Source organism: Halichoeres trimaculatus, unplaced genomic scaffold (assembly GCF_033239565.1).
Source record: "Halichoeres trimaculatus isolate MK-OKI-2021-1 unplaced genomic scaffold, fHalTri1.1 fHalTri1_scaffold_9, whole genome shotgun sequence".
In the NCBI taxonomy this organism is placed as follows: Eukaryota; Metazoa; Chordata; class Actinopteri; order Labriformes; family Labridae; genus Halichoeres; species Halichoeres trimaculatus.
Window position 1 is genome coordinate 2,171,603 of NW_027437188.1, and position 26,272 is coordinate 2,197,874.

Sequence of the window (26,272 nt, forward strand, 5' to 3'; positions counted from 1 at the left end):
TTTCAGAAACTGCTGATCTACTGGGATTTTTCATTGTTCATCTCTAGGGTTTACAGAGAATGGTCTGAAAAAGAGAAAATATCCAGTGAGCGGCAGTTCTGTGGGAGAAAATAATGCCTTGCTAATGCCAGAGGTCAGAGGAGAATGGCCAGACTGGTTCCAGCTGATTGAAAGGCAACAGTAACTCAAATAACCACTCGTTACAACTGAGGTATCTGAATGCACAACATGTCCAACCTTGAGGCAGATGGGCTACAGCAGCAGAAGACCGCGCCGGGTGCCAGTCCTGTCAGATAAGAACAGGAAACTGAGGCTACAATTTGCACAAACCCATCAAAATTGGACAATGGAAAAATGGAAAAATGTTGCCTGGTCTGATGTGTCTGCATTTCTGCTGCCACATTTGGATAGTAGGGTCAGAATTTGGCGTCAACAACATGAAAGCATGGATCCATCCTGCCTTGTATCAACGGGTCAGGCTGGTGATGGTGGTATAATGGTGTGGGGGATATTTTCTTGGAACACTTTGGGCCCCTTAGTACCAATTGAGCATTGTGTAAACACCACAGCCTACCTGAGTATTGTTGCTGACCATGTCCATCCCCTTATGACCACAGTGTACCCATCTTCTAATGGCTACTTCCAGCAGGATAACACACCATGTCATAAAGCTGGAGTCATCTCAGACTGGTTTCTTGAACATGACAATGAGTTCACTGTACTCAAATGGCCTCCACAGTCCCCAGATCTCAATCCAATAGAGCACCTTTGGGATGTGGAGGAACGGGAGATTCTCATCATGGATGTTCAGCCGACAAATATGCAGCAAATGCTTGATGCTATCATGTCTAGGGATGCACGATATTGGATTTTTCCGATTTCCAATATGCCGATATATCAAAACCCCTTTTGGCCGGTACCGATAATCACAAGTTTGTTTGTTTTTTTCACTGTAAAGAAAGTTAAGTCTATCCTGTACTGGCATTTATATGTTACTCTTATTGTGACAGTCTTATTTGTTTAAGAAACACACATAAAACAAGACAAAAAAACATTTGATTTTACCATAAATAAGAAATGTATTAATATTTCAAACTCAAGACATTCAGTATTGAAATACAGAAAAATAATTTCTTTAGATCACATAAAACTTTAAATGTACAATGCATTTTTAAACATAACCAAGCTGCATTTGATTATTTTAGAGCTACTGTAACAACCTGGTGACAGACACAGAGCTCTGTGCAAATAAATGAAGTGCTACATTTTATTTAAGGAGCTTATTTTTCAGATGGAAAATAATAATAATCCTAACTGAATAGCACCGTATCGGCTGTGCATATCTGCAGGAATTTTCATATCTGCCAATACCGATAAACGTGTTTTTAAGCTTTTATCAGCCGATACCGATATTGTGCCGATAATATCCTGCATCCCTAATCATGTCAATATGGACTAAACTCTCTGAGGAATGTTTCCAGTACCTTATGGAATATATGCCACAAAGAATTGAGGCAGTTTCAGAAGCCAAAAGGGGGTCCAATCCAGTACTAGCAAGGTGTACCTAATAAAGTGGCCAGCGAGTGTAACACAGGACTGCTCACAATAGGTGGCAATTAAAGCTAAATGACTCTCTGTAGGAGCCTGTTTGATGTACTAGAATAATCAGAGTGAGTCATCTTTCTCATATTAGGGTTTGTGGGGTAAGATGCGTCAACAGTGGGTAATAAACAGCGGTCTCTGTCCTCTGTGTCTGACACTTTGTTTCATTCACAGAGCCGAAGCATTATTAGTTCCATGGTTTTGCTGTAGGACGATTTTATGACTAACTCACTTTGATTGCAGACACTCCAGAAGGAGTGCCCACTTCAAGGGCTGCAACTCTGAATACTCCAAAGCATGTCGATATTGCTAACATAGTAAATGGAAATTCATAATCATTGGTTCTTAGAATTTAGACTTCAAACAACAAATAAGTTCAGCTCTAAGCTTCACAGAACATTTTGATAATTACAAACATATTTCGGCCAAATTTTTAACAGTAATATGCAATTTATTACATAAAAAAGCAATATGAGTGCACTGTGATGACAGGAAAATAATGATAATGATAAAAAAAATAGCGGTTGTCTTGTGTTACAGGGTACACATTTCAAACACATTTTTATTTCTATTTGCTACTATTGCAATGGCTTGACTTAATCCAAAAGAATTTCATTTTTACATCAAAACTGCTGAAAGAGTCCATAAAGTTATCCCTTATTACTTAATAAACTGCATTTAGTCTAAGTTGCAGGTCATGGGTAATGTATTTATGAGATATTTTGACTTATTCTGCATGTCTTCTTGAATGGTGCTTCTTTCACGGGTAGAAAATGAATGATCCTATTAATGATTAGGCTATGTCATATATAGAACTGTGAAAACAAACGCAGCGTCGGCTTTTTAAACCTCTCTTCATCCCATCACATTTTCTCAATGAAAGAATCACCTTATGTTTACGTTCATCACCACGGCGACAACGTAGTGGGCAGTTCCCTGAGCTGGCTGGTGACGCTCATGGAGAGGTGTGAACCAATCAGAGGCGAGCTTTCAGTGCAGAGCTGACGTCACCGTCAAAGCAGACATTACCGTTACTTAGTTGCCTCCAGAAGTCGTCTTCCATAAATTAACGCTCAGTTATCATGGATCTCAACCCTCTGCACGTTGAAAGGTGAAATACCAGCTGTGGGGATACTTTGAGGGGCGTTTCGCCACCCGTGTGGACCGGAATGAGTTCTAGCTGTGAGGTGAGTGCCTGCAGACCACAACCTTCCCGCGAAACCTGAGAGGTTATGTTGGCAGCAGTGTTAAACCTCAGGCTCATTTACACTTTAATTCATTCACATTAATCATCATTTACACATAACGAAGCCGATACTAGGAGTTTATGGGTCATGACTGCCAAAAGAGCCTATTTCTGTGATGTCTTAAGAAGTGAGAGAAATTCGAGCTCTAACAGTTAGTCGGATCATTTGACTCAGTTCAGCAGTAGGCGCCAATGGTCGGATCCAAAATCTTCATTTGGACTGTAGAATTACATTACTTTACTTTTGAAATAATGAAGAGCAAAGTGTCTTACTGTTACCCTTTTCTATAACCTCTGAAAGTAACATCTGAAAGCTATATGTATTATCTATTTATTTTAGTGATTTCTATAAAATCAGTCCCACAATGTGCTTAAACCTGCTCTTTCCATCATCACAGGCTGATGACATCAAAACTCATCCGTCCCTCAGGTGTCTCTTGATACCAGATAATCAGTAGTCCGTTTTCTGCAGTGTTACGCTCTGCATAAACACCAGCAAACTCTCCTTCTGACCAAGGAACATGTTCTCCATTAGGGGATGAAACAAGCGACAACCCCTGGTCTAAGAATATGAGACAATGTGGAAGTGCTATAATCTGCTGTTTCTCGAGTGTTCGCGTGAGGCTGGCTCTGGAATTACTGGAAGTCACATACACACCAAGCCGCAAATAGCCATTTTCAGAGCAGAAATTAACCTATTTACAGCCTGGTTCAAAAAACGTCTCCTGTCTGAGTCGCTAATTTTACTATTGGCACCCACTGTATGGGGGGGGGCACTTTTTTCTAACTTGGCTGTTCAAAGGATATTAAGATCGTGAGCTCCCCCAATAAGAGGCACAGCTGAGGGTCACGTGACCAACAGGCGCCCTATGGCTGTACGTGAAGCCCCTGCCACTACCAATATGGCCTCTTTAGTCGATGTGCTTCATTTTCCGTTTCAGAAACAGACAGATGACGTCGGCGAGACCATGTCTATGTTTTATACAGTCTATGGGATGAAATGAGCCAAATGTCAGGACGGCTTTATGGCAGTATCAGGATCTGAATTTGATCAGGGCAATTTGTTTTTTTTTTTTACTATTTTGACTTTTTTGTGTTTTTTGAACTCACTTTTTCACATTCTGATTAATCTATTTATTTAAAGAAGCCAGATGGATAAGTTGTTGATTTTATGCAGAATGTGCAGAACTTTACTTTTATACAAGCAGCCTATGCACAGTCCACATGGAGTTTAGTGAGACAATACTAGTTGTTGTGCCAGCTCACACAAAAAGTGAGCTAGCTCAAAGTGCAATTGACACCAATCAAAATGAACAAGTGCATGTTCATAGTTCATTTTTGAAAATTCTGAACTAGCTCATGGTACAAAAAAATGAACTAGTTCATGTTCATTTTTTCACTATTTTTTCCTCGTCAAAGGCGTCGGATTCCTACTGAATCTGACCTGCTGATGACTTCTGGCCATGTGTCAATGACGATTTTTTGATAAACAAGAATGAAATTTATGATCAGGAGCCAGAACATGAAGCTCTTTTTTGAAACAACTCGATACTCAGACTGTTTGACGCGTTTCTGCAGCACACCCCGCCTAAGAGTAGATTCACAGCAAAACAGGTATGCACAGCCTTTGACCGACCGTAGTTGGCATGTATGTGTGAATTGGAGGTTAGATTGTGAGCGGCCGCTCACTGCCTCAGGACTGAACCTCGCTCACATTTCTGTTCACGAGTTAAAACTTAACAGTTCAGTTCACCGTTCATGAACATATGAGCGCATTCAATGAACACGCTCATTTTCACTCTTTCATGCACAACACTGTAGACTTTGTTTGTCTTTGGGCTCTTATCTATTAATGTAGACATAATTTAGAATGTGATTAATTTTCTTGCCATAATTAATACACAATAAGATAAATGCTGAGGGCTGTATGAAAATGGCTGGTTTCTATTCTGTAATACATAATGCTGGGGGTGGGAGAAATAAAGCAAAACTCAATATATTGGGATTTTTTGTTTGACAATATTAAATTTGGGATTCTTTATCAAAAAATCATTTTGTTTTCTAATTCAAATTCTTAATTTCAGTCTTTGTTTATTAACTGGATTGGGAAAAAATGTTACCATTTTTCTCGAGCAGATGGTGAAATGTTTCTCTCTGACTCACGTGATGTGCATTTTATGTGAAATTAGGGCTCCTGATATAGTCTGTTGACATTATCATCATTATTTAACGGTCTCCATGGTCTGGTGTTAAAAAGCAAACTAAAAATCACAAAAATTGCAATTGAAACCGAAGCAACACCCCAAAAATCGTAATACAATCAAATTGCAAGAATAGTATATTGTCCCAGCCCTAGTTAATAAACAAAGAATATAGTGGGATCTGGGATATAGTTAAGCTATGATGCAAGGTAGACTTGCAGTATTTGACAGATCACTGGTTTGAGGTGATTACTATCTGCATATCAATCACCCATCACTTTTGACCACAGCATAGCCATGTTGCTGTCTCAACGACGACTTTGGCTGCAAGATGTTTGTTCCTTTACAAACATAGCAGGTTGTTGACCGAGGTTCTCATGATTTCACAGTGTTGGCTCCTAATTTCGATAGCAGTGTCTTACAGTCCAAGGGAAAGAAGAGTCTGTCCTTTGGCTCCTCTGCCGGTGTCGTCCCATCCCCTTCCAGTGACATGTAACGCTACACCCTTCTCACAGACCTCCACCACACCACTCTGTTTGTCTCCACTGTCTTTCACTTATACGTCAACTGTAACCTCAGCTAGTGTTCACCCTCACCGCTCTCGTTTACTTCTCCTGCAGTAGTTTTGTTAACTATGGTCATTGTAACGTATGAGACTCCATGCGGAAGAAACCGACACTAACGAGGTGAGCCTCATAGCTATATGCACGTTGTGTAAATATTTGACTCATATTGGTCTGTAAGACACAAATGCAGGTGCAGTAGCCAGGGGCACCACAGATCAAATGTTTGTTTTGGCTCCAGAACTTTAAGTATCATTGCTGCTCTTCATGTTATAGGGCTCCATACAGTCAGGGGCCCCTGATATGAGCCTGACTTTTCTCCCTGACATAAATTTTATGTTAAATGACTAGGGCTGAACAATTAATCAAATTGACACAGAAATTGCAATGTAAAAGAATGCAATTTTCAAGTTGCAAAGGCTGCAATCAATGACTAATCAGAAAGATTTTAATACATTTAATGTTCATATCATCACCCTATTAAAATAATGGCCTAAGTTAGTTTTTCAAGTTTTGGGGAAAAACACAAAAAACTTGACCAGATACAGAGCATATATTTATAAATCACTTCAATCAAAACGGCCTTTACAGTGGATGATTGTTGTTATGCAGAGAACATTGTGTGTCAATCATGAAAGATTAAATAATCAAGTGCCTGAGGCCAATTTTTCTAACATTCTAGTGTGACCGAGGCAACTTTTAACCTGCCCTAAACTGCCCTTTCATTCCATAGTGCAAACCTAAAACTGGAATTACCCTGAGTTAAATTAAATCAATGTCAGGTAAATCAAATTGTTTAGGAGGCAGTGCTATGGTTTTGAACCAGGAAGTTGCACAGAACCCAGGAGCAGACAGGAGGCAGCGAAGACGTTGAACAATGATTTTATTAACACTGTTAATAAAGTGGTGTGGTGCAGTTCCCAAAATCCAGTGAGTGAGTGACAGCCGGTGGAATCAGTGAGAGCTTTAGGCAGCGTGGAAGACTGGGCAGAAGAGCAGGAAGCATGTGGGGGCACTGGAGCAGAGTGGAGCAGATGCAGGCAGTTAGACAAGCGAACCAACACATACTAATTTATAAATACTCAAAAGAGCCAGCCGTGTTACCACAATGTGAGTGGGAATACGCCTGTCTTCCACTGCAGCAGTCCTTAAGTGCATCCACAGAGCGTTGGTGATTGCAGGCAGGTGTGCAGGGGAATCAGGTATGTAGACATGAGGGAGGAACTGGGAGTGCAGCCTGCACTACAGGGGAGTTCAGGGCGAGACCAGACTGTGGTGAGAGATCACCACAGGCAGTCCCTTTCCTTACTTCTCCAGGTCTTCTTTGCTGGGTTTTTATTGGATTTAACCCATTTCCAACATCCAATTTTGACAACTTTTTGAAACCTGACCATTAACTATCCTTTCATTCCATAAAGCAAACTCAAAACTGAAATAACTCCAACCTTAATTGAACAAATGCCAGGTCAATCATATGCTGGGTAGGCATACTCATACATGTCCTACCAAAAAGCAAAAATGTTTCCTCTAATTTGCACAGCACGTCACCCTGCTGTTAATCTCTCTTCACTGGCTTCAAGTGGCAGCTTGAATCAAATTTAAAGCTCTTCTTCTGGCTTACAAATATTAACAAGAATGGCTCCTGCTTTCCTGGGGTCCCTCATCCAGGTCCTCTCTCCTTCTCGTCCTTTACGCTTTGCTTGTGAAAGGCGCCTGGTGCTCCCTGGCACTAATTCTCTTGCCAGACTCTTCTACTCTGCTATGCCCAAATGATGAAATGAATTACCCAACTCTTTACGATCAGCAGAGTCCCTTTCTTCTTAAAGAGATGTCTGAAGACTCATCTGCTTAATGTTAAAGCATCCGGTCTGCTGGCTGAAGCAGTGCACTGATGGACTTGGTTCTTACCCAGCCTGGTTTATAAAAAGTCTTAATGTGAGTCCTTAAAGTAAATTAGAATGCCTGTGAGTGCTGAGTGACCTGCCGAGGTCAGAGGTGTCTGCTATATTTACCGCCGCTGTAATTTGATCTGTGGCATTCTGGATGGCTGTGCTCATACTATCCTCTCACACTCTGGGGCCACAGCCTTCCATGTAGCTGTTCTGCCCCGCTGCTGTCTGTCTGTCTATGGGTCTGGCCGCTCAGAACAACCAGGGAAAGCCGCTGACCAACCCAACCCAGCCTCCACTTATCCTCCTGTTTCTGCCTTCAGGTACCTGCTTCTAGGTGAAGTGTATGGGTGTGTGTGTGTGTGTGTGTGTGTGTGTGTGTGTGTGTGTGTGTGTGTGTGTGTGTGTGTGTGAATGTGTGTAGTGTGTGTGTGCGTGTGCGTGTGCGTGTGTGTGTGCGTGTGTGTGTGTGTGTGTGTGTGTGTGTGTGTGTGTGTGCGTGTGAATGTCAGGGCTGTTTGAGCAGTTGTCTGGAGGCGATGATAGAAGATGGGGTTAGTGACAGTTTTGGGTTCTATCAGCACCGGAGCAGCAGACAGACTCACTTTGGACTGGGAAATGCCATCAGTTTGTGTGATGTTACATTTTGTGGTGAGATTGTGAAGTTGATGGTTTTAATTTCAAAATAAGAGCATTGAAACAGGTGCTGAGAGAGCCACACACTGAACATGGACTGTATGGATCAACTTTCTCTGGGTCTCAGTTTTCTCTCTGAGCAACTTTTCCAGATTTGATAACACCAGCTGAATGCTGCGTCATCAAACTTTTATGGTTAGACATGAAATCCGGAGAATGTGTTGACTGGCCTCTGGGCTCACTTCAAGCTTTTTGTGTCTGTCATAAAGGGACAACCGATTGAGCGCTTTCCTGCTACATTTGTCCATTACTACGACTGAAAGTCCCCAAACTGCTCTCACAGTGAGGTTTATATGACAGCTACCAAGAGTTTATGCTCTACAAATCAATGTGTGAACATTTTAATGTTTCTTTCAATGTCCTTTTCATTTAATGACACCTTATATATCTGTATGTTTTCACAGGTGTGATCAGAGCCCTCCTATGTGTTTGGTGTGTGTATGTGTGTGTGAGTGTGTGTGAATGTACTCTGTGGGATAGCAACAATAGAATGAGCTGCCCCGGAGCCTTCACAGTCTGCAGGGACTGACACACCGCGCTACCAATACAGCAGGTAAGGTACCTTCAGATGCTCTTTGTAAGCAGAAGAAGGAAATCTGGTAACTTCATCTGCTGCTTTGCTGCTTCTGAAACCTGGAGTTTGTCTTTCTGATCGACACTGGCTTGGTTTTTGGAGCCAGAAGTGACCGTGTTTAGAAACCTCATCAGCAGAGCTGATAAGAGTTAATGCTGGTCACTCCACCTGGTTAACTGTCGAATGCTATCCATTAGGGCTGAACGATTTTGGAAAATTTAGCACAAAATTATTTTATTTCTACTTATTTATTCATTCATTTATTTTTGTATTTATTTAATTATTTTTTTGGGGGGGATCTTCTGCATTAATCACTAAACACAAGCAATAAATCAATTTGCTGTATGACCAACACAACAAAGGATGAAGGATACTGTCAATATAAACAGTTATTTATCCTGCACTAATTGAAAAAGAAAAAGCATCAATGTGAAATTTTACCGACATCCAGTTGTCAGAGTAACAAACCATACAGACTTAAGTGAACAAGAGGAATGGCTCTGCCAGCTACAATCATTCGCTGGGTTCGGTTCTGAGTGACTCACAGGTTTTTACCCGAAAAAAACAGCTGATTTACATTGCTGGTTTTGAGGAATGAGTACAAGTTTCTATTTTTTTCCTCCGGGTCTGTGAACATGAAACTCTTTTGTTGTTAATTGCACCCTTTGCAATTTGAAAATTGCATTCTATTTCATTACAGTTTTGGCTTCAATTTGATTAATTGTTCAGCCCCCTCATCCATCCATCCATCCATCCATCCATCCATCCATCCATCCATCCATCCATCCATCCATCCATCCATCCATCCATCCTTTAAGCCCTTTATCTGGTCCTCCTGGGCTGTATAGGATTGGTTCGTATGAAATGATAGTGATCAAACTCTGAACATAGCTATGCGTCCTGAACCTCACCACATGTTGCTCCATGATTTAAGGCCGCCACATGAACATGGTGAAGGTTTTCTCATGTGGCACCTATTAGAGAGCGTTCAGATGTGGTCTAGAGGAGCTGACTCTATCTGAGCAGTTAGTAGCAGCTCTTGACTCCAGGTGCATTTCTTTCCCAAGGTGAGAGGGCTGAAACAAATCCTCAGGGTAAAGAAAAGATTACGGTGAGTTTATTAAAGCAGAAAAAAACATTGACAGGCTGAGAGGGCTCCTGACCCGGGGGGAAGGGTCTCCTCTTTTCCTTAGAAAGTTTCAAAGACAGCATGACAACACTGAATCAACATTTGTATTTGTGTTATTGAAATTAGTAATCAAAGTGTGTGTGAATAAGGTCGCTGAAGTTTTCAGCATGTGACCCCAAAATAACAGTGCTAGAGGTCAGCAAGCTGACAATGACGATGTTTACCCTACTGAGGGCAAACACTCACAGTCCAATCCCAAAAACAAAGAAACAGCAAACAAAGGCAAAAGGTACTAAGTTTGCTGTTCATTAGAAAATGAGACTGACTATAGGTACACTGCTATGTTTCCTAAAAATAGTGTGCCTTGAGGGTCAAAAAAAGACATGGTGTCAAACAGTTTCTGTTCATATGGTTTTATTTAGAAATTCAAACTACTTTTGGTCGTATTTTTGACTATCAATGAAATATACTATTGTAAAAAGCTTGTGATTTTATGACCCTTTAATCAGTGACTTGCAACCAGTGATGGGCAAGCTACTTGGAAAATGTAGCAAGTTAAGCTACAAGTTCATTTTGATAAACTATAGCTTCACTACAGCAAAAGCTAACCCAGAGAAATGTAGCAAGTTAAGCTACAAGCTACAGTGCAGAAGTAGCTGGCTACAGTCCCACTACTTTTTTTTTTTTTTTTACAACCAAACAAATAGGCAGTTAAAAAATATACAGTTTGATTGTTTATCAAATGATCAGCTTGTCATCAAGCTCTGCTCGAGCCTGATAATGTGCCATTCATTTGAATCAGGTGTGCTGGAGTGGGGTAACATCCAAAACATGCAGGGCAGGGGTCCTCCAGGACCAGGGTTGGGTAACACTGATCTTGAGGAATGTAATCATCTCTACATATTTCAGGCAAAAGTAATAATTTAGACTTAGATGTCTTTCCTTTGTTCTAGGGATTTGGTTCTCATGCAAATAATATTCATACATAGCCCAGAGAAATTAAATACATACACAGTTTGCCTTTTCTTTCCCTGACCATCCCCACAATGTTGTTCATTTTTTTGCACATGATTCTGTTGAATACACAAAATCTCTCACTTTTTTTAAAAAAAATTCTGAAGACTATACATTTAAAAGGCAGTAAATTATACTTTCCCAGAGTCCTTTCTAAGGTGTGGGGCAATCGCAGTTTTATAAGAATTTGATTTAAGAGTAAACATAATAGCAGGATAGAGGCATTTGAAACAAGTGGCTCTAGGCCCATTTAATGGCTCCAAGAGTGCAGCTACTTTCCTTTTCATCAACTCACCTTAATGTGCGTTATCAGTTTTGTATTTAAAGTCTTTGATGTTGAGAGCTGTTTTTTTTTTTTTTGGTTTACACAGTAAACACGTGAAGACGTAGATTTTATCATTTGTGTTTGTTCTCGTCATAAATTTGTCAAGAAACGGCCATGGAGAAGAATTGTTGTTGACCTCTCCTCGGGCGTTATCTCCTTCATAACTACTTTCTACCTCTGTCATTATCCGGTTGTTCTTCCATCCCTCCCTTTTGCTTGTTTTGCCTTTACTCGTCGTCATTTCACATGTGCGTTTGGTATGGGTGTAGGACTCAGCTTCTTGGTTGGAGTGGCATGACCCGCCTTATCTTGCCTCTGATTGGGTAACCTTACCCAACTGTGAGTCGCCATAGTCGTCATATGCAAACAAACCAATCACCGTAAAAAAAACAACCCCCCCCCCACAAATCTTTATTCAGCCGACTTCTTCTGGACACTCGACAAGACAGTAACATGTAGCTTCCGTCGCTGCTGGCTCTAAAAATATCTTTGTTACAGAAAGAGCTACTTGACTCAAATGGAGCGGCGCTGCCGCCTCGCTACAGAAAAATGTAACTAAAGCTACTAGCGCTGCTACTTGTAGCGCGCTACTGCCCATCACTGCTTGCAACCCTCCAGGGGGTCTCCACCCCCCCACTTTGGGAGCCACTGAGTCATAAGATTTCCTATTTAAATCTTGGGGATAGACAAAGGTGTGCTGTAACTTACAGAGACTGAACAAATCCTGGCCGTGGTCTCTGTGACACCACTCACTGGCTTCTGAGGAATTGTACCAAAGTTGCATTAAAGCCTGACGATGCCTGGTGCTATGTTGTAAAGAGTAACTGGACCCAACTTTAACTTTTAAACTTGGATTAGGCCAAAGGTGGCACCGAGGAGGGCTTTTAGCCTCCCGGGAAATTAGTACAACATACCTGCCCATCTATTCAAAGCTGTTCAGTTCTGCTGTGGTATTAGTTTTTCTCCATTGGTTAGGCTTATTTCTTGATACAGAAATTACATTCTCAAAACAACATGGACAAACCTCCAAACTACTTGGAAATTGTTAACAACATAATTTAATGTGTCATTAATTTAATCAAATTGCTATTTTTTTTTGTTTAGTACTGCAAATGACAAAGTACAGGTATCCTACATTTAGTACAGTAAGCCTAGATTTAGCACAATTTTCAAGTGTATACATTACATTGATCTAAAATGTTTGTTGATTCTCAGTCTAATGGTCAGTCTCTCCAGAACGTATCCGCATCATTTCATTGCATAAGTCACCTCAAGCACAATTGTCTGCTCAATTGTCAAAATTAGTCAACAACCAGATATGAAGACCATATATCAGGGGTGGGCAATTAATTTTTACCAGGGGCCACATGAGGAACCTGAATTGTGTCAGAGGGCCACCAACTTTCTTCCATCGTAAAATGCTCTAAATTAAATATTTTGAATAGTCGGAACTGATTATCAGAAGAATAAAGCACTCTGTAAATGTTTATATTAGGTGATGTAAAATTGTGGTGTATAGGTCAAGTAGAAAAAAACAAAACAATTATTGAATCCTAAAATGAAAGAGAAAATGTCTTAAGTTTTCGTCTTTGTCAATATCTGTCATACATGAACTCACTTTTACCGATCGAGAGTGCTGGCAGACTGCCAACACTCCTGAATATGGAGGGAAGCTCCCATTTTTTAAACCCTTTCTCCAGCTGTTCTCCTGGCTTGTGATTTCTCCTGATAGTCCCCAAAATTTAAGTATGCTTCTGTGAGCTCTAATATTTTACTAAGTCAAATCAAGTCCCGTACTTGGGCGTTATATCGAAAACTCAGAAACCATCCACCCCCCTCTCTTAGTTGGTTTGATCCAGAGACGCTGCAGTAGACCTCAGAGACAGAGACAGATAACGGTGCAGCACTTGTTGATGAAGACTTTATCAGAGCCTTAGCTGTTTCCTTTCTTTTTTGGAGAACTTTGACATGACATGTCATGAGTTAGACTAACGTAGCTCTGCTCTAACGCAGCATCCTCTCCAATCAGGAAAGAGCAGCGTGAATTTTATAGTGAGAAGGCTGACTCTAAAATAGTGAAACGCGTATCGTTGTACTGAAGACAGTGCCGTCGCGTACATGCGCTGCGCGTGTACCAACGGCACTCTCTTGCGGGTTTGTAATAGCACACAGAGGAGGGTGGAGGAGACTGACTGAGCCAGTGAAAGAGAGGGAGAATTCAATCCAAAATGTCTTGTTCAGTGCCTGTGATAGATGGAGTTTTAAGACATATGCACCCGCACGAGTTTTATGTTTATGTTTATGATTGGCCTCACGCGGGCCGGACAGGGACGTACAAAGGGCCGGATGTGGCCCGCGGGCCGTAGTTTGCCCAGGTCTGCCATATATGAATCTCTTGAAAGATTTGATAAATTGATATATCAAAAGTCAGGTGGAACTAGAACTTGAAGGAAGAGTTTCACACATCTCAGAAGTCCAGATGACAGGTTCTGTCAGTAATTGTGAAAATACGCTGTGATGTGTATAAGAATCCGTGGCCAGACAGGCAATTGCCTGTGGATGGTCAGGAGAGCTAGGATGGTGGGCAGGAGAGGGAGGGTGAGGACGGTTGCCAGTAAAGAAGTGTAGTTGTGAAACTCCAGCTTTATTTACAGCACTGTTGGCTACATATAATTTTCCTTGTTTTAGTTTATGTGTTTATATTACAGTACTTTGGGCTTAATGCATTTTCTTTTTACTCTGTTGTAGGGAAGTTACTTTATGTGTGTGGATAATAAAGGTTACTATTTGCTTGGCAGTGTAAGTGCAATGCGTGATGTCAAACCTTCGGGATACTCTTACCGTAAAACCTTTTTTTCCCCTTTTTAATTAGCTTTATATGTAAGTGGTGTTACTCTGCGGAGTAACACCACTCCGCTGCGCGTCGTGGTGTTCCCACTCCTCGTCGTGCCTTAGAACGGTCTAATGCACGCTTCCTCATTGTTTAATCCGCTTATACCATGGTCCCACAAACTGTAAACTTTAAAAGAAATAATGAAAAATTGCTGTAAACTTGCTAAATGTGCTCAAATATAGGAACTATTTTTGTGAGTCAACCAAAAAAGTTTTTTTTTCTTAGCAAATCGTTGTCAAGATAAAAGAAAAATTTAACTGAATGTTCCCGTTGATTGTGCCATTATTAGAAGACACTGGCGTGTTTGCCTTGCTGGATTTTTTCTGTGGCAGGGATGCTGCTGAGTCATTTGCTGAGCCCGTCAACAGAATTTCGCTCCAATTTTTCCTGTCATTTAAGCCTGGCTCACACTACAGGATTTTAAAAATCTTATAAGATTCTGAAATTGGGCTGTATCTCACACATAAGGAGAATCTTCACAGATCATCTTCTCTTAAATCTTAAGCACGCACTAACTACAAGATTTGAAAATACGGACCGCCACACGCTACAGGGTTTCAACAAGATTATTCAGAGAGAGTGATGGACCGCATGTGCTCAGTTGTTTGATCTGAGGTTTTTAGCGCACTGGTGGGACAGGAGGAGAGAGAAGCGGAGCTGTCTGCAGCGGTGCCTTTCATCCATTACGCACACGCAGAGGGACAGAGGTGAAACTGTTGCTGTATCAGCCAATAATGGCATGATCTCACACCGATCACTGATAAAACAACAGTTTGCTACTGAAAAAGGCGTGATTATGTGTTATTTTTAAAGGCATTATTGAACTGGCTCGAGTGGGCCAGTGCAGCGCGCAGTCAGCTGACCCGGAGCCTTTCAGTTGCACTTTGAGCCTGTGTTTGTTGTCTGTTGTTCGGTCTCTGGGGCTCTTTCTAATTGGCTGTTGTCATCCTCAGTGAGAATGAATGTTGTAATCATCCAGATAAATATCAAACATATTTGAAAATGATTGGGGCGGCTCCGACAAGTCAGTGAGATGATCGTGGGGCTAAAGATTCATCTGTCAACCACTCACACTAGAAGATAATCTTGGCTGAACGTGGGGGCCGATTTTAGTCCCCGACCAGGTTTCTTCCCCAATTGTCGGGAGGACCAAATCTGGGTTAAATCGGGGCGAGAATCCTGTAGTGTGAGTCAGGCTTTAGAGATGGGGCCCAGTAGGAGCGCAGGCTGCTCTCGCATGCGTTGAAATGTGTGTGACGCGTTGCTATGGTAACGCGCACAGCGGAGTGATACAATTGTGATCTAACTTGCCGAACTAACATGTCAACTGGCGTGCATTAGACCGATCTAAAGTACACCATTGGAATTCTCACTGACCATGGTATAAACAATTTTATTCTGTAAGCTAGACAAAAATTGAGTACAGTACCCTTTGTCAGTGAAGGACTGGGCTAAGGTTGAGAGGTGGACATTAGCGATATTTCAATGGTCCTCCGCCATAACAGAACATCTGAACAATTTGACTTGCAGTGCTTACACAAAGCCAAATGGAAAGATGCATTTTTGAGGCACTATCTGTATGAGACAGAAATTTTGTTTTGACTGTTTTGGGAGAGATATGAGCGCTTTGCAGGTGATCCATGTTGTTATTTTGATCAATCCAGGTTAGTTTTAGCAAAAGCACCAAGAGTGTTGAGAATGTACAGTCTGTTTCAAGAAATGAGCCACGGCAACTGAGAAGGATCTTTGCATTTTTGGTGGCACTGACTTTTTGTTTGGGAGAGGAAATTAGCTTTGAACCATAGGTGAATAGTTTTGGGAGAGATATAGGCTTTTGCAAGTGAGCTATATTGTTGTGCTGAACTGGAAGACTGTTTTGCCAAATGATCTTGGAGTGTTGAAAGTGTAATTTCTGTTTCAAGAAATGAGCTAAACAGATGGAGAAAAACTGTAACGTGACCGAGAGGGGATTACTTGGCTTTTGCAGCCAGCCCCAGGTGTACACTGGGGGAACTACATGTTTTTTTTTTCTAAATTTGGCTTTGGCTTCTTTTCTTAGCACCAGAGGATGTGAACTGGTAACGTTGCATGATCGTCTTTATAGTGGCCATTTGAGTGATCTTGAAGTCTCCCTTCTAGATACAGTGTCCTCCAAAAGTATTAGAACAGTGGGGCAAATTCCTTTATGTTTTCTGTAGACTGGAAACAATTGGGTTTGACACCAAAAGAAAAATATGAGACAGGAGATCAAAATTTCAGCTTTTATTTTCAGGTATTTTCATCCAGATCTGATAAACAACTTAGAAGATAGCATTTTTTGTAAAGGAACACTACATTTTTAGGTGAGCAAAAGTATTGGAACAGATAGACTCAAGATAAATTAAAGCAGGTAAGACTTTATTTATATTTATTTTACATATTTATATTATATTTTGTGGCAAATCCTTTGCTTGCAGTAACTGCATCAAGCCTGTGACCAATTGATGTCACCAACCTTTTGCATTCTTCTTTTGTGATGCTTTTCCAGGCTTCCACTGCAGCCTCTTTCAGCTGTTTTTTGTTTTGGGGGGTTGCAACCTCCAGTCTTCTCGTCAGCAAGTAAAATGCTCCATAGCAGGCATCTCAAACTCAAGCCATGAAGGGCCAAGAGGCTGTAGGTTTTCTTTCCAACCAAAAACTCCACCAGCTGATTTCACTGATTAGTCCCTGCTCTCTGCTTGAAGGTGATGTAATCAGTGAAATCAGCTGTTGGAGTTTTTGGTTGGAAAGAAAACCTGCAGCCTCTTGGCCCTCTATGGCACGAGTTTGAGATCTCTGCTCTACAGGGTTTAGGTCTGGAGATTGACCTGGCCAATCTAAAACCTTCCACTTCTTGCCCCTGATGAACTCCTTTTGTTGTTTTTGCAGTTTGTTTTGGGTCATTTTCTTATTGTTTGACGAATGATCTACCAATTGGTTTGGTTGCATCTTTCTTCAAATTGGCAGACAAATTGTGTCTGTAGAATTCTGAGTTCATTTTGCTGCTGCCATCAGGTGTTACATTATCAGTGAAGTTTAATGAGCCCGTCCCAAGCCATGACATTGCCTCCACCCTGTTTTACAGATGAGCTTGTATGTTTGGGATCATGGGCAGATCCTTTCTTTCTCCAAACCTTAGCCTTTCCTTCACTTTGATAATGGTTAATCTTCGTCTCATCAGTCCATAAAACTTTGTCCCAGAATTTTGGAGGCTAGTGTCTGTACTTTTTGGCAAAATCCAGCCTGGCCCTCCTATTCTTTTTGCGGATGGTTGGCTTGCATCTTCTTGTCTAGCCTCTGTACTTCTGTTCATGAAGTCTTCTGCTAACTGTAGATGCTGATTTCTTCACTCCTGCTCTATTGAGGTTGTTGGTGATGTCACTAACAGTTGTTTTGGGGCCTTTTTTCAGCTCTCAGAATGTTTCTGTCATCAACTGCTGTTGTTTTCCTAGGTCTACCTGTTCAACATCTGTTCCTTAGTAGACCAGTGGTTTCTTTCTTCTTCAGGACATTCCAAATGGTTGTACTGGCTATGGTCAATGTTTGTCCAAAAGCTCTGAATGATTTTCCATCTTCTCTCAGCTTCACAATTGCTTCTTTTTCACCCACAGACAGCTCTCTGGTTTTCATGTTTGTAACACGTCTTACTATAATTGCAGTCTGCACAGGCAAAACTCAAATCCAAAACTGAACCATTCAGACGTTCACAGGGCTTAAAGTTTTCCGACGCAGTACTGGATTTCCGGCGCGAGGAAGTCTCCCCCTAAAAAAAATATGTATATATATAATTATATAAATGTCATAAATACGCAAAGCTAACTACAGCTTTGGTAAAGACTTGTGAGTTTTTGACCAATACGATTGAAGGATTGCCCGCATACAGTTCAAACAAACACCATTTCAGCCAATTAAAAGTTGACAGGGGCTGGTCTTTTGTGTGTCAAGAGGTTGTGACTGCGCATGCAAACTTCTCCTGTCACAGCAAATTAGCTTACTCAGCAGCTAACACCACCATGGAGCGACATTTAAACATTTAATGAAACCAGGAGAGGACATTTCACGAGTGGGCGTAGGTGTTAAAAATAAATGGCGCTGGGCGTGGATGGATGAGGTGGGCAGTGGTGGAAAGCCCTTTGGAAGCTGGTGCCGAAAGCTTCGAGAGTCAGGGGCTAGCTTCTGCGTTGTATGCTCCACGAAGCTAATATATGCAACGAGTGGCAAAAAACTTTATTCTCGCCACGAGCTTCGCCTGGGCCATATCATAGCTGTCTGTTCACTTCATCACACGACAACGACAGCTGGAGCCAGCGCCACCACCGAAGCCCCTGCTTCAATCACTGATCGGGTATGCAAATTGAAAGTCCGCGTATGCTCCTTTATTGCCGAACATGATGTATCTTTTACATTAGCCCAACCACTTGTACGCGTCAGCAGTCCACTGCTCCAGCTGCCTCCACTGGACCAAGCAGATTTTTCCCTTTATTTCATTGCTCATCCAAAGTAGTCTCCTCCTTACACCCTTTTCCCAACATGTTAAAAAGAAAGGGATCAGAAAATGTACAAACAAAGCAAAAACGAAAAAAAAAAAAAAAAAAATCTTTAAAACAGTATTCTTTAAGCACGCAATGTTCTCTTGTGATGTTTATTACCAATACAGATTGGACAGTACGCCTTATGAAGGAAAGCAGCATAGAGTTATGCAGCTGCTTTGTTAGGTTTACAGTTGCTGTGTTATGAGTTCTTGTAAAATGTACAGAAGAGTTATAGAGGATTTTATAGTTTTGTCCTTTTTCTCAATGTACAATATATGACACCACAGACTGTTCTAGTGTGAATTTTTTATCTTGTTTTTCCTTTAACTTTTGAGCAACAAGTTAATAGTGGGATCATTATGGGAATTATTTACACCATCTGATCTTTTATTTGCTCTTATTAATATAATCTCATATTGTGTTTTATGAGCTAAAACACATTTTTAAGTGCAGTGCACAGACGTAAGTTGTCCACTGCTGCTTTTTCTCTGGTCCAGGATGGTGTGGAGTGGGTGATCAGTGTGACGAATGATGGCCTCCACTTTCTTCTGTGTATACCTTTCCACCACAGCCTCCAGTGAGTCCAAACTGGATCCAACCACAGAACTAGCTCTCTTCACCAGTTTTTCCAGTCGCCTCTTGTCCTTCTGCTTTAAACTATTTCCCCAGCAGACTGCACCATAAAACAAAACACTCGCTACCACAGACTGATAAAACATCTGCAGCAGCTTACCACAAACATCAATAGATCTGAGCTTCCTTAAGAAAAAGAGACGGCTCTGCCCCTTCTTAAAGAGTGCATCTGTATTAAGGGACCAGTCCAACTTGTTGTCTAGATGAACACCAAGATATTTGTAGGATGGCACCACCTCCACGTCCACCCCATGGATGTTAACTGGCTGATGGCAGAGCCCAGACCTTCGGAAATCCACAATCATTTCCTTTGTTTTTGAGGTGTTCAGTAGGAGACAATTTCTATGACTCCAGTCACAGAAAGCCTTTATCAGATCCCTGTATTCAGATTCCTGTCCATTTTGGATATACGCCACAATAGCAGTGTCATCGGAGTATTTTTGGATGTGACAGGACTCAGAGTTGTATTTGAAGTCTGCAGTATAAAGTGTGAATAGGAATGGAGCCAGAACAGTTCCTTGTGGAGCCCCTGTGCTGCTCAAAACTGTCCCCGAGATGCAGTTTCCCAACCTGACAAACTGTGGCTTCTCTGTGAGATAGTCTGTGATCCAGGAGACAAAGGATGGGTTCACTCCTATATCTTTGAGCTTATCTCTCAGTATCATGGGCTGGATGGTGTTAAATGCACTTGAAAAATCAAAGAACATAATTCTTACATAGGTGTCAGGTTCTTCAAGATAGCACAGGGCACGGTGGAGCATGTATATAACTGCATCATCCACTCCAATATGATTTCTGTATGCAAACTGCAGAGGTTCTAGTGTGTCTTTGACCTCAAGTCTCAACAGACGTAAAAGCAGCCTCTCAAAGGTTTTCATAACATGTGAGGTGAGGACAACTGGTCTGTAATTGTTGAGTTCAGCTGGGCATTTGAGTTTTGGTACCGGTACAATACAAGATGTTTTCCACAGAGCTGGGACCTGACCCAACTGTAGACTCAGGTTGAAGATCCTCTGAAGGGGTTCACACAATTGGGCAGCGCAGTCCTTAAGCAGTCTTGGACACACACCATCTGGACCAGCAGCCTTCCCTGAGCACAGTCTTCCTAACTCTTACCTCACTCCTAAAGCTGTGATAGACGGTGACGGTGGAAGAGGCACAGGTGTAAGAGGGGATGTAGCAGGAGTGGTGGAGAGACACAGATGTGCAGAAGGGGCAGCAGTAGAGGAGGGAGTGGTTGCTGTGTCAAACTGGTTGAAGAACAGGTTGAATTCATTAGCACGTTCAACATCACCCACAATTGGCTGCCTTGTCTTTGTGTTATAGCCAGAGATGTTATTGATTCCTCTCCACACCTCGCGAATGTTATTATTTTGTAATTTTCTCTCAATGTTCTTTTTATATTTCACCTTAGCCTCCCTTAATTTCCTCTTCAGCACTTTTTGCACCAGTTTGAGCCGTTCTTTGTCGCCATCTCTAAAGGCTTCCTTTTTCTGATTGAGGATATCCTTGATGTCACTTGTGATCCAGGGTTTGTTATTGGAGAAGCGGAGTACAGTCTTTGATGGTATGATATTGTCTTTACAGAAGTTGATGTATTCAGTAAAACAGTCAACCTGTTTATCAACATCTAGGCTGTTCTCATCTGTTTCTAACAATACATTCCAGTCTGTGCACTCAAAGCAGTCTCTCAGAGCCTCACTGGCTTCAGGTGTCCATTGAATGACTGAAGGTATGTCTAAAAATGGCTAAATGAAGTCTTAAAAAGCTTGCGCAGAACTGCTAATGCTGATACTGAACATGAATGACTGAAGATATGTCTGAAAATGGAAGAAAAAAGTCATGAAAGGCTTGCGCTGCAATGCTAATGCATAACACTGAACATGAATGACTGAAGTTAAATCTGACAATATTTAAATTAAGTCTTAAAAAGCTTGCGCTGAACTGCTCATGCAGAATGGTAAACATGAATGAATGAATTTATGTCTGAAAAAGGTTGAAATAATTCCTGAAAAGCTTGCACTCAACTGCTAATGCAGAATGCTGAATAAGCCCCCCATGAACTCTTGGATGAAAGGAAATTAATGGATGAATCATTTAAATGGATAAATGAATTTAAAGTTCAAATGGCTGCATCTTATTAAAATTTGAAGCAATGAATTAATTTTTAAATAACATTTATGGAAGAAATGACCTGACTGGGAATCAACAGACTGAGTCTGTTGATTCCAAACACATTTCCACTGAAATCAGGGTGTCAAACTGCCTGCAACTGTGACTAAACCAAAGGGCCGATCAGAAAAATGATCACACCGTAGGAATCCTGAGACCCAGAGGAAGCTGTTCTTGTACATTTCATTTCTGAAGACACAAAAATGGGCCCATGACAGTGATAGATAGATGAGGGAAATTTGTCTGATCTCTGAGAAAACCCCTCTAGAATTAACATTGGAGTACATGGGTGCCGGAGCTGACTTTGCCCGACAGTTGGCCATTTTGTGAAAAAGTGCTCCATCTTTTTGCTTTAAAAACCACTTTGTCAGAAGCAGGACAAGACTACCTACATTTTGACGGCTTATTTGTGTTGATAGCTCAAAAAATGTGGCCAAGAGGGCAATTTACCCAGAAGTTTTCCAGGTTTTGTTTCCCCCTCTCCCCACTCTGTCGTTTGAATCTCCCACTCTAAGCTGCAACATTCCGTCCAATACACACCACTGTTAAACGGCTCGAAGAGCTGAAAATCATCATGACCTTTGAAGGGTCATTGTGAAGAAACTATGAATGCTAGGAAACATTTGAAACATTTGAATGGAGCCAAAAGATAGGTGAATATTTTGAAGTTTGAACGAAGTTTGTAGCTGAATGTATGACTGAATGAGAAAGGTTTGAAGGGAGAAAATTTATCACGGTTTATCTCACAGAAAAACAACTTACACGACGTTAAAACGCCATATTATACTCTTGTATTAGATAATGGTGGAGGTATGAATTAACATTTCCAATTATCTCTGTTTATCACACGAAAAAAAACCAACTTACACGACGTTAAAACGCCGTATTATACTCTTACATTAGATAATGGTGGGCGTGTGAATTAACGGTAGCTTTTATCTCCGTTCGTCGCACAAAAGATGCAACTTACATGACGTTAAAACGCCGTTCTAGAGTCTTACATTAGATAATGGTGGACGTGTGAATTAACAGTAGCATTTGTCTCTGTTTATCTCACAAAAAAAAACAACTTACACGACGTTAAAACGCCGTTCTATAGTCTTACTGTAGATTATGGTGAACGTGTGACTTCACAGTAGCATTTATCTCTGTTCGTCTCACAAAAGTTACAACTTACATGGCGTTAACATTGTTACACACTCTTTAAAACTTACGTGAAAAAACATTGAATGCTCTTCCTGGCATGTCTTAACAGTGTGTTTTTGTCATGGAGCACTAAAGTGTAGTTACATTGTTTTGAAAAATCACAGCTGACGATGGAGTAATTAAAGTTATTGCCGTCCTCTCCTGTAGCAGAGTGAGTGGGGGAGACGAGCGGCTGCAAAGCATGGTCTGCGTGTGAGGGGGAGGGGCCGGGCACTCGGGCAGCCGTGCAGCCGTGCAGCCCAACACACAGACTCACAGGAGCAGGAGTGACAGTAGCAAGAGCGGCAGAATTTCCGCGGAGCAAAATTTTTTTATAATCGGCTACATTTTGGCCAGTGTTGATTATTCTGGGACAGGCTATAATCGGTCGGGCTCTAATATATATATATATATATATATATATATATATATATATATATATATATATATATATATATATATATGTATATATAATTTTTTTTCAATAAACCTTAATTTTAACCAACACTTACTGTAGTGACAATTTGTCCACCAAAAAAAGACAACAAAAAGTTTCAAACAAACTTTCATAAAAGGCTCAAAAGGCCACTCTTGCACCGTGGGTTATGGTGTACACGGATGGGAAAATAAACGTAAGGTCCTAACAGATGTCCAACTTTCACAAAAACGTGGTTTATTAATCCAAAAATCAAGCAAACGAAGAACAAAGGAAAACTCCCCATGTGGCTCCCGCTCCTGTAAAAAAACATTTGCCCACCCAGGTGCATGCTGGTCCCTACGGTACGCCTACCTATATAGCCTAAAGTGCCACCGTGTCCAACTTAAACAAATAATAAACAAAACACCCAAACTAAAGGAATGATAAACTACTGAAATACTAACAAAAACGTAATCATAATTAAATCAAAATTAATTGATTTAAAAATAGTAAAAATCTAAACACTAAACTAAATTCTAAACAAAACAAAGAAAAAACACTAAATAGCTCCTACACTAAGGCTATATAATGTATACTACTATGGATGAGGCAGGAAAGTCAGGTTGAGACTTTTAATGTCCCTAGTCAGGATATGTACATTCAGTGGAGCTTATATTTACAAGGCTGCGAATTAATACTCAACAAATAACTCAAACAATTAATTATGAAAGAGCTGCAGCATCTTAAACCAGCAACAATGAACATTTTAAAGATAAACCACAGTGCTTCAGTTTCAGCTTCAGAGTTTTTTGTGTCTTTTATGTATTGTGACTGTCTCTCTCATCTCACCATATTTGAAGTGATACTCCGGGATGGAACAAGTTGGGTCCTATCACAAGGTTTAGGGCAGAAATTACCCCTACAGCAGTGGTTTGGTGCAGCAGAAGCCCAGAGCACTTGCACCAAACACCCTCTCCCTGCTCGTCAGACGGTTTCCTCTGCACTCAGACGGGGCCATATTTTACTTGACCAAAAACACAAATGAACGGACTCCCACCGAAAAATCTGATATCGGTCTGCATTCACGCTTCATTTAGATAATTTTTAGCGCGTTGCTTTCACACAAAAACACCGCTAAATAAGGCTCTAGTTCTCATCGTGTCTCTTCGTCCTGGCAGACTACCTGTGTTTGTTTATATCTGGCACGCCGCACGTGCGGACTGATACACTAAGCGGCGAGCGCCTCGTAGCCAGCTGTGGCTCTGCAGCGGAGGTAGCTCCATTGTACGACACGATGAGAACTACAGCCTTATTTAGCGGTGTTTTTGTGTGAAAGTAACGTGCTGAAAATTCTCTAAATAAAGCGTGAATACAGACCAATATCAGAATTTTTCAGTGGGAGTCCGTTTATTTGTGTTTTTGTGTTTTCAAAGTCAGGTGCTGTGGTGGAGAGAGCGCATCTCATCTCCGACGCAACATCCAGTCGAGAGGGTTAAACTTGTTTTTTTATTATTAGTATTAACATAATAATTATTATTGTAAAGGGAAATGTGTTTTTTTTTTTTTTCTTTAACAATTGCTGGAAATTCCAGGCGACCCCATTTGAATTCCAGGCAACCCCACGTGGGGTCGCAACCCCAAGGTTGAAAAAGACTGTCCTAAATGCTATTTCTTAGCTTCCTCATTACAACAGAATTGATGCTGTTGTAATGAGGTCTCCATTACAACACCACACTGGCTGATAAAGTTTAGTTGTGTGAAGAGAGATTTTTGTTTTTCTCTGCTGAACACAATTTCTGTGATTAATTTTGCAGTGATGGTGGACATTGGAGCCTAACTCTCGGAGAGAAAAGGGATAGAAAAGCACAAGGAAGCTAAAGGGAGCTAGAGGTTGACACATAAGCTAAAGGCTAAAGCACGGGCTACAGGCTTAAACCTAGGCCAGTGGCTAAAATGCAAGCTAATGGCTGAAACTAGGGCTGCAGGCCAAAATGCAAGCTACAGGCTAAGATGCAGGCTACAGGCTAAAACACAGGTAAGAGGCTAAAAAATAGGCTAATGGCTAGACACGAGCAAAAGTCTTAAACGCAGGCCACGTGCTAAAACACAAGCTTAAGGCTAAATCACATGCTAAAGGCCAAAACATAGGCTAATGGCTAACACACAAGCTAAAGGCTAAAACACAGGCTAAAGGCTTAAACATAAGCTGAAAGGTTACACACAAGTTTAAGGCTAATAATAGACCAGTGGCTACAACATAGATAAGATAAAAGATAAAAGCTTAAACACAAAGCTAAAGGCTTAAATTACAGGCTTCAGGCTAAAACTCAGGCCAAAGGCTGATTGCTGAACATAAGCTAAAGGCTAAAACATGGGCTTAAGGCTTGAACATAAGCTAAAGGCTAAAACACAGGCTACAGGCTAAGATATAAGCTTGAGGCTAAAATATAAGCTAAAGACTTAAACAGATGGTAATAGCTGCAACACAAGCTTAAGGCTAAAAACAGGGCTGTGTTACCTGTGTTTTAGTTAAGTTTGCTTTCTGTTAGCTTTGTGTTGGCTTTGGTGTTTTAGCCAGTGTTTTTGAAAGTTGGGTCCAGGATCCATAGCTTGGGGTAAACAGAATAATTTTAAAACAATTGTTGAAAAAGCAAACCAATAAACTGGGATCTCTAGCACAAATATAATATAATATAATATAATATAATATGAAATAATAGAATAGAATAGAATGGAACGTTATTGTAATTCTAACAAGTACAACGAAAATGAAGTCACAGCAGCAATCAAGACAACAAAAGTAAGAAAGTGTATAGAAAGTGCAAAAAGGTCCATAAGAAAATAGATGCTGACAACTTTTCCATCATTCTCCAGTTCAGCCAGCCTCCACCTCCACAGGGTCCAGGACTGAGCTTCTGTAGTCATGCTCTATCTCTGTCTCCTAGATCCTGACTGCTCACATCAGATCCATCATGATTCTACTCTGCCCTCTTGTATTCCCTCTGTTGCTGGGTTAGCACAGCTAGCTTGTCCATCTTATTGGAGATAGATCTTACGTTCCCAGTAAGGATAGATGGAAGAACAGGTCCATGTCGGCACTTTTTAGCTCACACCTGAGAACCAGCACATCGTCCTCACCTCCTTCTCCTCACCTTGTGGGAAGACATCAGGCCTTGCACCAG

The 26,272-nt window shown here is 41.1% G+C and overlaps 1 protein-coding gene across 2 annotated transcripts in view; it reads left to right on the top strand.

Moving 5' to 3' along the window:
* The first annotated feature begins 2,639 nt into the window (after positions 1–2,639).
* Positions 2,640–26,272, top strand: part of usp2a (ubiquitin specific peptidase 2a) — a 148,215-nt gene continuing 124,582 nt past the window's right edge. Inside the window, exons 1-2 of one of the 2 annotated variants that reach the window (XM_074679689.1) lie at positions 2,640–2,789; positions 8,602–8,750. The gene's annotated coding sequence lies outside the window, so the exon portion shown is untranslated. The remainder of the gene's footprint in view (positions 2,790–8,601; positions 8,751–26,272) is intronic. The other variant, XM_074679690.1, reaches the window with a different exon arrangement.